The sequence below is a fragment of the Lissotriton vulgaris genome, chromosome 4_1 (assembly GCF_964263255.1).
Source record: "Lissotriton vulgaris chromosome 4_1, aLisVul1.2, whole genome shotgun sequence".
NCBI classification, from domain to species: Eukaryota; Metazoa; Chordata; class Amphibia; order Caudata; family Salamandridae; genus Lissotriton; species Lissotriton vulgaris.
The window spans coordinates 45,547,456-45,561,112 of NC_141691.1; the positions used below are offsets into that span (position 1 = coordinate 45,547,456).

A 13,657-nucleotide genomic window follows, 5' to 3' on the forward strand; every position below is an offset into this window, starting at 1 on the left:
CACACACACAGCCACACAGAGCCCTCCACACACACAGCCACACAAAGCTTCCTACACACACAGCCACACAGAGCCCTCCACACACACCAACACAGCACAAGCAGGCAACAGGGGCAGACGGAGGCACAAGCAGGCAACAGGGGCAGACGGAGGCACAAGCAGGCAACAGGGGCACACAGAGGCACAAGCAGGCAACAGGGGCCCACAGAGGCACAAGCAGGCAACAGGGGCCCACAGAGGCACAAGCAGGCAACAGGGGCCAACAGAGGCACAAGCAGGCAACAGGGGCACACAGAGGCACAAGCAGACAACAGGGGCACACAGAGGCACAAGCGGGCAACAGGGGCACAAGGAGGCACAAGCGGGCAACAGGGGCACAAGCAGGCAACAGGGGCACGAAAACGGAGGCACAAGCAGGCAACAGGGGCAGGTGGAGAAAACACAATTTTCAACAGCCCACTTGGCTCTGCAACAGTTGCCTTTGAAAAGCAATACGGCGTAATGGGCATGATCAAATCCCGTCCCCTGCATAAAAAAAAACAACAGCCTGAGGCGACTGCTAACACAGATGTAGTACAAGGCATTACACGGCAAGGGTGCTGCTGCCGGCAATTATCCTGGTATTTAAACAAATCTCTCTCTCTCACACACAGAGCCGCCCCACACACACCTCCACACAGAGCCCCGCACACACAGCCACACAGAGCCCCCCACACACACAGCCACACAGAGCCCTCCACACACACAGCCACACAAAGCTTCCTACACACATAGCCACACAGAGCCCTCCACACACACCAACAGCACAAGCAGGCAACAGGGGCAGACGGAGGCACAAGCAGGCAACAGGGGCAGACGGAGGCACAAGCAGGCAACAGGGGCAGACGGAGGCACAAGCAGGCAACAGGGGCACACAGAGGCACAAGCAGGCAACAGGGGCACACAGAGGCACAAGCAGGCAACAGGGGCACACAGAGGCACAAGCAGGCAACAGGGGCACACAGAGGCACAAGCAGGCAACAGGGGCACACAGAGGCACAAGCAGGCAACAGGGGCACACAGAGGCACAAGCAGGCAACAGGGGCACACAGAGGCACAAGCAGGGGCACACAGAGGCACAAGCAGGCAACAGGGGCACACAGAGGCACAAGCAGGCAACAGGGGCACACAGAGGCACAAGCAGACAACAGGGGCACACAGAGGCACAAGCAGACAACAGGGGCACACAGAGGCACAAGCAGGGGCACACAGAGGCACAAGCAGGGGCACACAGAGGCACAAGCAGGCAACAGAGGCACACAGAGGCACAAGCAGACAACAGGGGCACACAGAGGCACAAGCAGACAACAGGGGCACACACGTGCAAAAGACACCCACAAGCTGACAGCCCAATTATCTTGAGCCACAAAATGTATACAGACCCTTAATTCGGATCACGTTTATTTTAATTTCAAGTCACCATACCTAGAAAAGACATTATGTAAATGCAAAGATACTGGATCGATTTGAAATATTACGCTCTGCATCTGCACAGTTGAGCCCAAGTACCCACCCAGTGACACCCGTCCATTTCCACACGAAAAATCCACGTAAAGTATACACGAATATTAAGAAGCAGTCTCATCGAGCACACGTCGGGCATCGGCCAGCTCGCCCTCATACAACGCCTTGACCCCAGTTACCTACAATGAACCGCATATCAAAAGACCTAGAAATATGCGGACAAACTCACTTTATCCAAAAGTTTTCCAGCTTCATTCCTCACATGTAACTTGCAGCATTTTCAGTCATAGCAGCCGGGGTGACTTTGCTTTTGGCTACATCTCTCGAGATTGAATCATCGAGTTGGGCTCAGTCATTCCGATCCTTACGACTCGTGGGGGGGGGGGGGGGGGGGGGGGGGGGGGGGCTCGCGCGGGGTGGGGGGGGGGGGGCGGGACTTGGGGGTGGGGGACGACGACGACGGGACTTGCGGGGGGGGGGGGTGGAGTCCCTCGGTGATGGTCGAACCCTCTCTCCAGACCCTCTGTCCCTCAGCTGCAGGCCTCGAAGAAAAAGCCCTGGGGGTTACACTCTCGGGACTGTCCGAGGTCTAAGCCTGTAACCACAAAACAGAGCGGCCACATTCTCCGCCCATGAGCCGAGCCATTCACACGGGCCACTCCCCACCCAGCGGGACACCAGAAGGGGCCCTCCCACAGAATCCAGAGACACCCCCTCTCCACGGCAGCACTCCAGGGAAACTCCCACACCGGTGAGAGCCACAACGAGGGACTCCCCGCTCCAGTGACAGCCCCAGATGGGACTTCCCAAGGTACCCAAAGAGACCCCGAGAGAGGTACTCCCACAGTACCAAAAGAATGCTCACTCCAGTGACAGCCCAACAAAGGGAGACTGCCACACAAGTGAGAGCCACTGAAAGGCGTCCCCCCTCCCCCCCCCCACCCGGAGAGGGACACTTCAAACCAGCAAGAGCGACAGAGAGACACTTGGAGAAATGATTGTTACACCCGGAGGACAAATCCCCACGAGGGAGACTCCCTCGCGAGCATCAGAGAGGGGCCCTCCAGACCAGCAGGGCCGTGTCAGAGACAGCCTCTCACGTATAACACCTGCACAGAGCGGTGGTCACTGCCCTTCCAAGACTCTCAGGGGTGGACAATGTACACGTCCCACCGAAATCGACCCTAGTCACATCCAGAGACGGGTGCGCCCCCTGCGGGTCTCCTCCAGGCCCGGGTGTGGGGCCGTGTCCACCTGCTTTGAGGGGTGACGGGGCCGCATCAATAGTGCAACATGATATGAACTGTGTTTTTTTTCTTAAAGGAAAAATAGTTACGTCTTTTTAAATATTTTAAATGCCTGCAAATTGTTTGACCGTTTCTCTGTCATGATGATACTGTTATGGTTTTTATTAACGTAAACAATAAAGCATTGACTATGACAGTGCAACAGAATAGCTGTGTTTTAAACTATGGTGATCTGCGGGCGGCTGCCTGGAGCCCATGTAAGAGGTTCTTCGCACCGCCACTCACACGGGATTTACCCACACAGCCCGGCACACAAAGAGGCAAGCCTGCACACAGTGCACAGTCAGTGACCCTCCCAGCACAGACACTCACCAGCCTTGCCCCCCAAAATGCTAACAGTATCCAACCACCCAGCCCTAGTCCAGTCCATTATGACGCTACTCCCGGCCCTGACCGCTTCGCCTACAAATCCTTGGTTTAGCCCAATTAGACCAGTGAAATCAAAAGAAGACGCCAACTCTGAGATTGCACGATGCTACCACACAAGAGTGTAGGGCTGGAAACAGTGTCTGCAGTGACCCAGAGGGAAGTGCTCGCCCATCCCTCAGTCCAAGCTTCTACAGGGTTGCAGTCACTCAGCACAGACACCCAAGAAATGTCGCCCACCAAGCACAGACAGACACCCAAGAAGTGTCGCCCACCAAGCACAGACACCCAAGAAGTGTCGCCCACCCAGCACAGACACCCAAGAAGTTTCGCCTACTCAAATTAACCAGATTGCTTCAACTAACCAGGAAAGACACGCACGGCTGGTTCACCCCATCAACTAAAGCACAGAATCCCGTCCGCGGGGGGGGGGGGGGGGTATTTACCCACACACACCTGGTCGAGGGGGGGGGGCTCGCGCGGGGGGGGGGGCGGGACTTGGGGGTGGGGGACGACGACGACGGGACTTGCAGGGGGGGGGGTGGACTCGCGCGGGGAGTTAAAAAGTACATTTTTAGTGCGGCTGCAGAGTTCAATATCATACTGATGGCTTCGTAGGCACTTCAATTATCAACAGGCATTACAACTGATAATTACTGAAACCGCAGGCGTAAATGCTGTAATGCAGCGGGAGGGGGCGGGAACGGCCACACACTGACAGCGGGGGGGTGAATGAAAATGAGGGAGGGATGGTGAAGAAAGATAAAGAACCAGGGGAGTGGGGTACACGGGAGGGGCTGGTGTGCTGTGAGTAGCGGGGGAATGCACAGTGCGATTAAGGGTAAGGGGCAGTGGTAAAAGGGGAGGGAATCAGGGAAAGATCAGTGGGAGGAAAGACATAAGACCTGCTAAAGGGGGTGGGGGGGAGCAAACATTGACATAAGAGGAGGGGGTTGGATGGAAATTCGTGGCTTGAGGGGAAGCACCTGCGGTAGAGAATGTTCGAGTTTCCGAGCCCATAAGGAAGTTGCTGATCTTGTCTTTGGGGGTTTTCTTTGCATTCGGGTACCTGGGCTCTGATGAAAACCTCGACAACGATGCCAACAAGTTCCAGAATGCATTGTAAAACACTTGGACTGGTTCATCTGCACCGACTTTAAAGGTGAGTCTTTGGTGTGTCACAGAAGGAAGAGATTAGGAAACCCCAAAACGCAGCAAGCACCGACCGGTGCAAGAGTGGTGCACTTGACTGATGCTGCCGATCTTTCGCCTCCGGGCGGGTGCAGCTTTCACGTATGCTGAGCATTGAGTGACACTTGCCGTGCGGCCTCTCTCCTGTGCCTGGCAGCCTGGACGGAGTTAAGTGACACCCAAACGCAGCAAGCACCGACCGGTGCAAGAGTGGTGCACTGTTGGCTGATGCTGCCGATCTTTCGCCTCCGGGCGGGTGCAGCTTTCACGTAGCCTTCTTCGAGGCTGACTGGGGTGATAGTTGGAGCGGCCCGCCTGCAACGGGGCCGCTCTGGGCACATCAACCTGCCCACGGCACTCCCCTACGCATAGGAGCGACCCGGAGCCCGCCCGCACTCACCGGTTGTCTGAGGCGGCGGCGGCTCCTCTCCGCTGGGCTCTTCTGGGTGACGGTGGCAGGGCTCTCTCCTCGGGAGAGGCTCGCCGGAGGACGGTTCCTTCTTCTTCCCGGCAGGAGCGCGGGGTGGCCTCCCGTCCGCTTCCTGTTTTCTCCTCACTCCAGCAGCCAATCACCGCGCACCGGTGACGTCAGCGGTCGTTCCATCAGCTTCTCCGCGGCCCCGGGGCTGCGGCGGTGATTTTCACGGGCAAAACGGCTGGGCACAAAAAGCGCTCAGGGGAAGCACAGCGCTTCGGACTGACTGACTGCCTGCCTCTATACCGGCCATCGCACAGGAGCAGGAAGGCGGGTGCCCTCAATCCCGGACCAGATTTGGGGGCGTTCCCGGCTTTCAGCTGACGTCGCGTGACGTCGGCAAAAGCCAAAGAATCTCGGGAACGCCCCCGTGTCTGGTCCGGCATTGACGGACAGGCCCCTCGTCCAATGGCTAGCCTCCATTTATGGAGCTAGCCAATCGGAGGAGGGGGCGTATCCCAACCCACACACACAACTCAAGAGGTTTTTTGGCACATGCGCAAAGCGCATGGCCAGTCAAAACCTAAAAAGGGTCCATAGAACTCGTACCTATACAGGAACAAGGTACAGGGATATACTCGCTGTACTTCTTAATCCCCAAAAAGGACGGGTCTCTCAGGCTAATTCTGGACCTCAGGCCCCTAAACCAATACATATTGTCAGAACACTTTCACATGCTTACTTTACAACAGGTTCTACCATTGCTCAGTTAGGGAGATTTCCTCGCAACGCTAGACCTAAAGGACGCATACTTCCACATACCAATACATCCTGCACACAGGAAGTATCTCAGGTTCACCATACAAAACCAGCACCATCAGTTCAAGGTCCTACCCTTTGGGGTGACCACAGCACCCAGGGTGTTTACCAAGTGCTTGACGACAGTGGCGGCGCACCTGACGAGAAACCATGTCCACGTCTACCCCTATCTGGACGACTGGCTCGTACAGGCAAAGTCGGCCCAGCAATGTGCCAGCCACATGTCGCGCACTATTCACCTCCTACACAGCCTCGGATTCTCACTAAACTACGCAAAGTCTCATCTCCAGCCCGCTCACGTACAACAGTACCTAGGAGCGACTATATACACTCTGGTAGCAAAAGGACAGCCAAACTCAGCAAGAATCAGTGAAATTCAGGTGCTGATTCAGAAGTTCAGGCCCCAACACTCGCTCCCAGCACGAGTGTTTATGCAGTTGATAGGCATGATGGCCTCCTGCATCTTCATAGTCCCTCACGCGAGGCTACACATGCGTCCTCTTCAGGAATGCTTAGCACGGCAGTGGAACCAGGCTCAGGGACAGTTGAAAGACCTAGTGTTGGTGACCGGTCATGCATACCACTCTCTGCATTGGTGGAACCCACAAAACCTTTGTAGGGGACGACCGTTCCAAGAGCCGGTACCACAAATAGTGCTGACGACGGACGCATCTCTCCTGGGCTGGGGAGCTTGTCCTCCATTACACCGTGCAGGGACTATGGACGACGCAGCAGAGGAAAATGCACATCAACCTGCTGGAACTGATGGCGATCTTCATGTCGATGAAGGCCTTCAAAGTACACCTGTGCAACAAAGTCGTGTTGAACCGGACGGACAACATGATTGCCATGTACTACATTCAGAAGCAGGGAGGCACACACTCTCCACAGTTGTCACATCTAGCGCAAAACATGTGGAAGTGGGCCATTCAGAGGAACATCTTCCTCATGGCGGAACACCTCCCGGGCAGAAACAACCAGATGGCGGATCTGCTCAGCAGACACAGCCACCAGATGCACGAGTGGGAGATTCATCCCTCGGTGTTGCACCCGTATTCCTGCAGTGTGGTCACCCAGAGATAGACCTGTTCTCAAAAAGGGAAAACGCAAAATGCCAAAGCTTCGCCGCCAGGTTTCCACATCCGCAGTCTCAGGGCAATGCGATATGGATGAACTGGTCAGGCAGGTTTGCGTACGCTTTTCCCCCAGCCCTGCTCATACCACTAGTGGCACGCAAACTGCGACAACACTCCATGACACTCATCCTAGTTGCTCCAACGTGGGCGAGGCAACCATGGTACACCACGTTCCTAGAACTTTCCGTGGGGCCTCATCAAAGGCTGCGATTAACACCCCGTCTTTTAACGCAGAGCCATGGAGACATTCAGCACCCAGATCCGCAACAGTTGAACCTTGCGATCTGGCTCCTGAAGTCATAGAGCTTGGTTACCTGAACCTGCCTCCTGACTGTATGAACATTATCAGGGAGGCAAGGCGACCTACAACCACAGCTTGCTATGCGGCAAAATGGAAGCGGTTTGTCAGATATTGCACCAATAATGACATAAATCCGCTGGATGCATCTACTCAAAACATCATATGTTACCTGTTACATTTGCATAGATGCAATCTAGCCTACAGTTCCATACGTATACACTTTGCTGCGGTGGCAGCTTATCTTCAGAACAGGCAACACCTTTCACTCTTCAGGGTTCTGGCTATTGTTAATGTTAATGTTAAGCCGTACTTTTTGAGCGCACGGCTACCCCAAAAGGGTGTCCCGGCGCTTTATTAAAGCTTTTATGGAGGGACTCAAACGCGTGATTCCTCCAAGGCACCCACCTTCACCTGTCTGGAACTTAAACGTGGTTCTAATCAGACTGATGGGACCAACTTTTGAACCTCTACACTCATGTGAGATACAGTTCCTAACGTGGAAAGTGGCTTTCCTAGTAGCAAGTACTTCACTGAGAAAGGTTAGTGAGCTACAAGCCCTCACTATTCAGGAGCCATTCATACAAATTCATGCAAATAGAGTAGTACTGCGTACAAACCCTAAATTTATGCCGAAAGTAGTATCCCAATTTCACATCAACCAGACTATCGAACTGCCAGTGTTCTTCCCAAATCCAGATTCAGTGGCAGAAAGAGCTCTACATACCCTAGACGATAAGAGCTCTCCTGTACTATATTGACAGGACAAAACCTTTCAGGAAAACTAAACAACTGTTTGTTGCCTTCTCACCACGGCACAAAGGCAACCCCATTTCCAAATCAGGTATTGCCAGATGGATTGTTAAGTGCATACAAATTTGTTATCAAAAGGCTAAACGCACATTAACAGTTCCCCCAAGAGCGCATTCCACACGCAAGTTAGGGGCATCCATGGCTTTCCTGGGAAACATTCCTCTAGAAGACATATGTAGAGCAGCCACATGGACTACCATACATACATTTACCAAACACTACTGCGTAGATGTACACTCCAAACAGCATGCAGCTGTAGGACAGGCTGTACTCAGGACTCTTTTTCAGGCTGCTACAGGTGGCACGGGCAACCACCGCTAGGGGGGACACTGCTATACATTCTATGCACAGATATGAATTCAGCAGCCCACATGCCTCGAACGGAATATGCTACTTACCAGTATGCATCTGTTCTTGGCATGTAGGGCTGCTGACATTCATATCGCCCTCCCTCCTCCCCGGTGCCTGTCGCAGCTGTAACACTCAGAATTATTCTTAGCATGGACATCACTTACTGTATCATACTCCATCCCTGCCACAATGGCGAAAAACAATCTGAGGATGGATAGGATGCCCATGCGCACTCTAGTCCGGGGGAGGAGCCACTTATCTTGTGGTACTTCGAAGACTCTTCCAGGACAACAATGTGCAATCATCCGGACCCAACACTAGGCGGCGATCTATGAACAGATATGAATGTCAGCAGCCCTACATGCCAAGAACAGATGCATACTGGTCAGTAGCATATTCCTTCCAGCCTAGGAGGTAATGCAATCTTCGCTGAGAGTTGAGGGGTTATTCTTTTTAAATCCTCAAGAAACTTAGGGTGGGACTTAGCTTTGTGCTGGGGGCGAGACTGCGCTGCTCCAGCAGCTCCCCCCAGCACCTTTTCACACTCAAGGGTGACCCCTCTCCTCTGGGGGCCACCAAAACGCCAAAAAACAATCCATTCCTCATGCCTTGCAAGGCATCATGGGGCGCTTCAAGCTCCTGCCGCTTTCTGGGGCCTCGGTGGGGGCCCGGTCCCGGGCTCTTCTTCTGGCGCTGTTAGGGGCCTGGGGGGCATGTAGGGGTGTCTTCCTTCCAACTGCCCATTGCACCAGGCTCCAACACCTTTCGCCTCCGCAGACCACACCCCAGAGAGAGCTTCTCTTCCTGTGCAAGTACTTTTTAAAAGTTGAGTAGGGGGCTGGCAGAAAGTCTCTGTGGGTCCTATCAAACAGTGACACATCACTTCCCTGCCCCTGCTCCCTCCTTCTTGTCCAGCCTCTGGGTTTGTTCAAAATGGAGTCGTCCAGTGTCTCCGGCCACATTGCCTCTGAAACCCAACTCTTTCCTTCTTGGTGCAGCCTGGTACCCAGTGACAGCTGCTAATGGATGAGCCTGTATTCCCACCCATCTTCTTTGTGGAGAGGAGGCCCTAGCTTGTGGAAGAAAGGTTATCAATCCATCCAGCTGAGGTCAACCCTCGGCCTGGGTCTGGTCATGGCTGGCTCAGAGAAATATGACAGTTCTGTATGACCCAAAAGCAGTACATATGACTTTGGACTCTGCAGAATACTTATTTTCACCTACTCTACAATGGACTTTAGTGCGTGTCTGGAATCTGTAGGCCTTGTGGAAGTCATTTTAGCCATGGGCCCCACATCTCCATAGGGGAATAATGAAGTGAAAACACAGTAAAACACACTGACTTTATCCAGTATTTGGGTGTCTTTCATAGATTCACATGCCTGAATCATTCCCCGTCGTCGAGACGGGAGCCTCCGGTACATAAAAAAGTAATGTCCTAAGACATACATAAAGAGAATAGGTCTAAGGGTCTAACCTTAGTAACCTATCTAGGTCCTTATGCAGGAAGGACCAAATAGAGTAGGCTCCAGGGTCCCACCTTGGTAGCCTATCTGCGTCCTTTTGTAAAAAAGGACCAAAACAAAAGGAACAACCAATCAGCTACTACCTCCCTCTAGAACCTTCCTGTGAGGAGCCTCAGTCTCTCAGATTTTCTACCGCACGTTGTGCTAGGGAGTCTCCACCTGAGTTCTCCTCAGGAATATCGTATTTTCTCCAAACTTCACAGTTTTTTCGACTTTCTACTATGGCTGACGTCAAGAAAAGAGCACTTTTCCGTCCCTGTGCCTCCTGTGGTAAACTAAGGCTCCACGTGGACGACGAACATGAGGAATGCCTGTATTGCCTCTACCCTCACCACAAGACCATCGACTGCAAGATTTGCCGTAAGTTCTCCGTCAAAACCCAGAAAGACCGGGAAGGGAGACTTCTTATCTGGCTGAACAGGCTCAAAAACAAACCGACCGACCTCATTTCCGAGGGTGAGAGCATGTCGGTCGCCTCACAACTTTCCCTGAAGAGGCCTAGGGCTTCCTCGCCTGGCCACTCAGCGACCCCTCCTAAGAGGTCTAAAAAGGCTTCAGAGGGCAAGCCTGCCGTATCTAGCAAGGACCTTCCTGTCCCTAGGAAGCAACCACTGCTTACGGTGACGACGGCGCAATCGGCGACCACCTCATCGCCTAAAACCGTCTCAACATCGACGACGACGGTATCGACGACGATGGCATCGTCGGCGTCCTCCTCATCGACGACTCTAACCTACTCGTCGTCAGCAGGACGACCGATTTCATCCTCCGCACCGTCGACGACAAGACCGTCGACGAGGACATCGACGACGGCACCGTCGACGAGGGCGTCGACGACAGCACCGTCGACGAAGACGTCGACGACGACACCGTCGACGAAAGTCACACCGTCGACGAAGCCGTCGACGAGGGACACTCCGTCGACGAAGGGCGCTCCGTCGACGGCGGCGCCGACGACGAAGCAGTCGACGAAGGAAACGCTGCTTAAAGCTCCGTCGACGAGAGGGTCGTCGACGGATGCACCGTCGACGAAGACTATACCGACGGCTACTGGTACCTGGAAAGAATCCGAGCTCTTGTCACACGCAATGGACGCTCAGACTTCCCATGTCTCCATTAGGATCACCAAAAGGCAGATCACTCCGGAGATGACCTCACCTAGTAAGGTCCAACAGCTGACACCATCCTGCTTCTTACAGGACCAGGAGCCGGAGGAGGAGGAGGAGTTTACCCAAGCCACTAGTCCTTCCGACCTAATTGTCAAGTGCCAGAGTACGGACGAAGAGCAGGAGGTTGAGGAATCGACCCCTCCAGTAGTGCCTACCCAAGTCCACACCCAGGTGACCCCAATGGTGTGCTTGCCGGCCTCATTGGTTGCAGACTTGAGCTTTCTCGTCCAAGACTACAAACTGCGGTTTCCGCAGAAAGCCACCCCTACTGTCCCACCAACCCCGCAGCCATCTGTGCCCGTTCCTGCACAAGGGACAAGACCTAGGCCCCCTCCACTGATCCTTCCTAGGACACAGGACCCTGCTCAAGATCCTATCTCGTCCGAGGAAGAGGACAGGGAACATGAAGAAGGGGAAGTCCGAGATGATGATACGGACGTGGATGCGGACCAGGACTATGTTACTCACTCTCCAGCCTCTCCGGAGCCACAATCTTCTGAGTCTCCACCTGCTGATATTGGAGGTTTCCATAACCTCATGGAAAGGGCTGCCAAAAGGTTCCATATGTCAATGGAATCTCAGGAAACTGAATGTTTCCTCTATGACTTTAAAGAACCAACTAAGAAAACTACTAGATCGATTCCGATCATTGATTATCTACTCAAACAGGGCAAGCAGCTCATGCAATCTCCAGCTTCCCTACAGGTAATCGTACCCAAACTGGATAAAAAGTACAGAGCTACGTCTTCAGCTCCAGCATGCCTCACGGGTCACCCCAAGGCGGACTCTGTGGTCACCCAGGCGGCGCAGAAGATCTCGCGTAACCCTGCATCACCTTTATCGACACCACCAGATAAAGAAGGCAGGAAGTTAGATGCAGTTGGGAAACGCTTTTCCACTACCTCTGCGACAACGGTGAAAATTGCCAATTCCATCGCCCTTCTTGGGCGTTACAACCGCCAACTCTGGGCGGACATCGCGCCCTACATTGCCGACCTGCCGGAAGATGCTAAAGCGGAGGCACACTCGCTCCTCCTTGAGGGCCAAACATCGGCATCAGAACTGATAGACTGCGCCATTGACGTGGCCATGACTGGATTCAGACAGCTGGCGGGAGCCGCTGTCCTGCGACGCCAAGGCTGGCTTAAAGCCACCTCTTTCAGACAAGAGGTCCAGACCAAGATCTTAGATATGCCCTATGATGGCGATCACCTATTCGGCGAGAAGATTGACGAAGCCCTCACTGCAATTAAAAAGGACACTGACACAGCCAGAGCCCTGGGCACTCTGCAATCTCGCACTCAGTCCTTTCGTGCCAACAGGGGGAGGGGACAATCCTCCTATAGAGGATCTTATCAAAACAAGTCCTCTTACTCTTACTCTCAGGGTAAAACGCAATTTCAACAGCGCCAAAACCAGTCGGGACGTCAGTCCTCCTTCAATAAATCGTCCTACAGAGGGAAAGGACAGAAGAGACCAGCAGGCAATCGACAATGACTTTTCCAATTGGCCAGCCCCTCCACCATCGCTTCCCTTGCGACTTGGAGGGAAGCTTTCCTTTTACCTTCAAAACTGGCGGCAAATAACGACAGACCGGTGGGTTCTACAACTCCTTCAATTCGGCCACTCTCTAGAATTCCTCTCAAACCCTCCTCAGACGCCACCTGTCAAGCGTCCCCGCAGCTGCATCTTCCAGCGCCTGTCTGCATCTTTTCCGCCGCCTTGGACTGACCCTCAACAGGGAAAAGTCATCCCTGACACCAGCTCGAGTCATCACCTTCCTAGGAGCTACCCTGGACACGGATTGCACGAAGGCCTTTCCATCACAGGAGAGAAAGTCGAAACTCATCTCCTTGGCCAAGTCAGTGGCATCCAAACAGTCTCTGACCGTCCGCCTCTTCAAATCGCTCCTTGGCATGATGTCGTCATGTATCCTTCTCATCCCTCACTGCCGCCTAAAAATGCGCCCCCTTCAGGAAGAACTGTCAAAACAATGGACACAAGCGAAGGGATCCTTCGAGGACCGCTTACGAGTCACTCAACATCTAATCAACAGTCTACAATGGTGGACTTCAGACAAACACCTGTCGCAAGGACTACCGTTCCTGCTTCCGGCGCAACCACATATCATCACCACGGATGCATCCTTGGAGGGCTGGGGTGCAGTCCTACAAGAACTGCAGACCAACGGAAAATGGTCGCCACAGGAGTCCAAGCTCCACATCAACATTCTAGAGCTACGGGCGGTCTTCCTGGCGCTCCAATCGTTCCTCCCGCGCATCAGAAACTCCCCAGTGCTAGTCAGGACGGACAACACCACGACTATGCACTACCTGAACAAACAGGGTGGGACGCGCTCGCTATCTCTCTCTCGAGAATCTCAGAGAGTTTGGAACTGGCTTCTACAACATGGCATCACCCTCAAAGCCGAATACGTTCCAGGCAAGGACAATGTCCTGGCGGACGCCCTCAGCAGAGAACAGTCCCTATCCCACGAATGGGAGTTAGACGAGAGTGCATTGAACCACATCTTCACGAAGTGGGGGACACCACAGATAGACCTCTTCGCCACCAGGGAGAACGCCAGATGCCCAAGCTTCGCAAGCAGGCTTCCCCAACCAGGAACTCTAGGGAATGCATTTTCAATAGCTTGGCAGAACGTGTTTGCTTACGCCTTTCCGCCATTCCCACTGATACCCAGAGTAATCAGGAAAATGAAATCGGAGCCCTGCACTCTAATCCTCATCGCCCCATCCTGGCCGA

At 53.7% G+C, this 13,657-nt stretch overlaps 1 protein-coding gene across 5 annotated transcripts in view; it reads left to right on the forward strand.

Moving 5' to 3' along the window:
- The window catches only part of ZMYM3 (zinc finger MYM-type containing 3), a 539,665-nt gene that overhangs the window by 477,740 nt on the left and 48,268 nt on the right, over positions 1–13,657 (forward strand). The window lies entirely within an intron of this gene.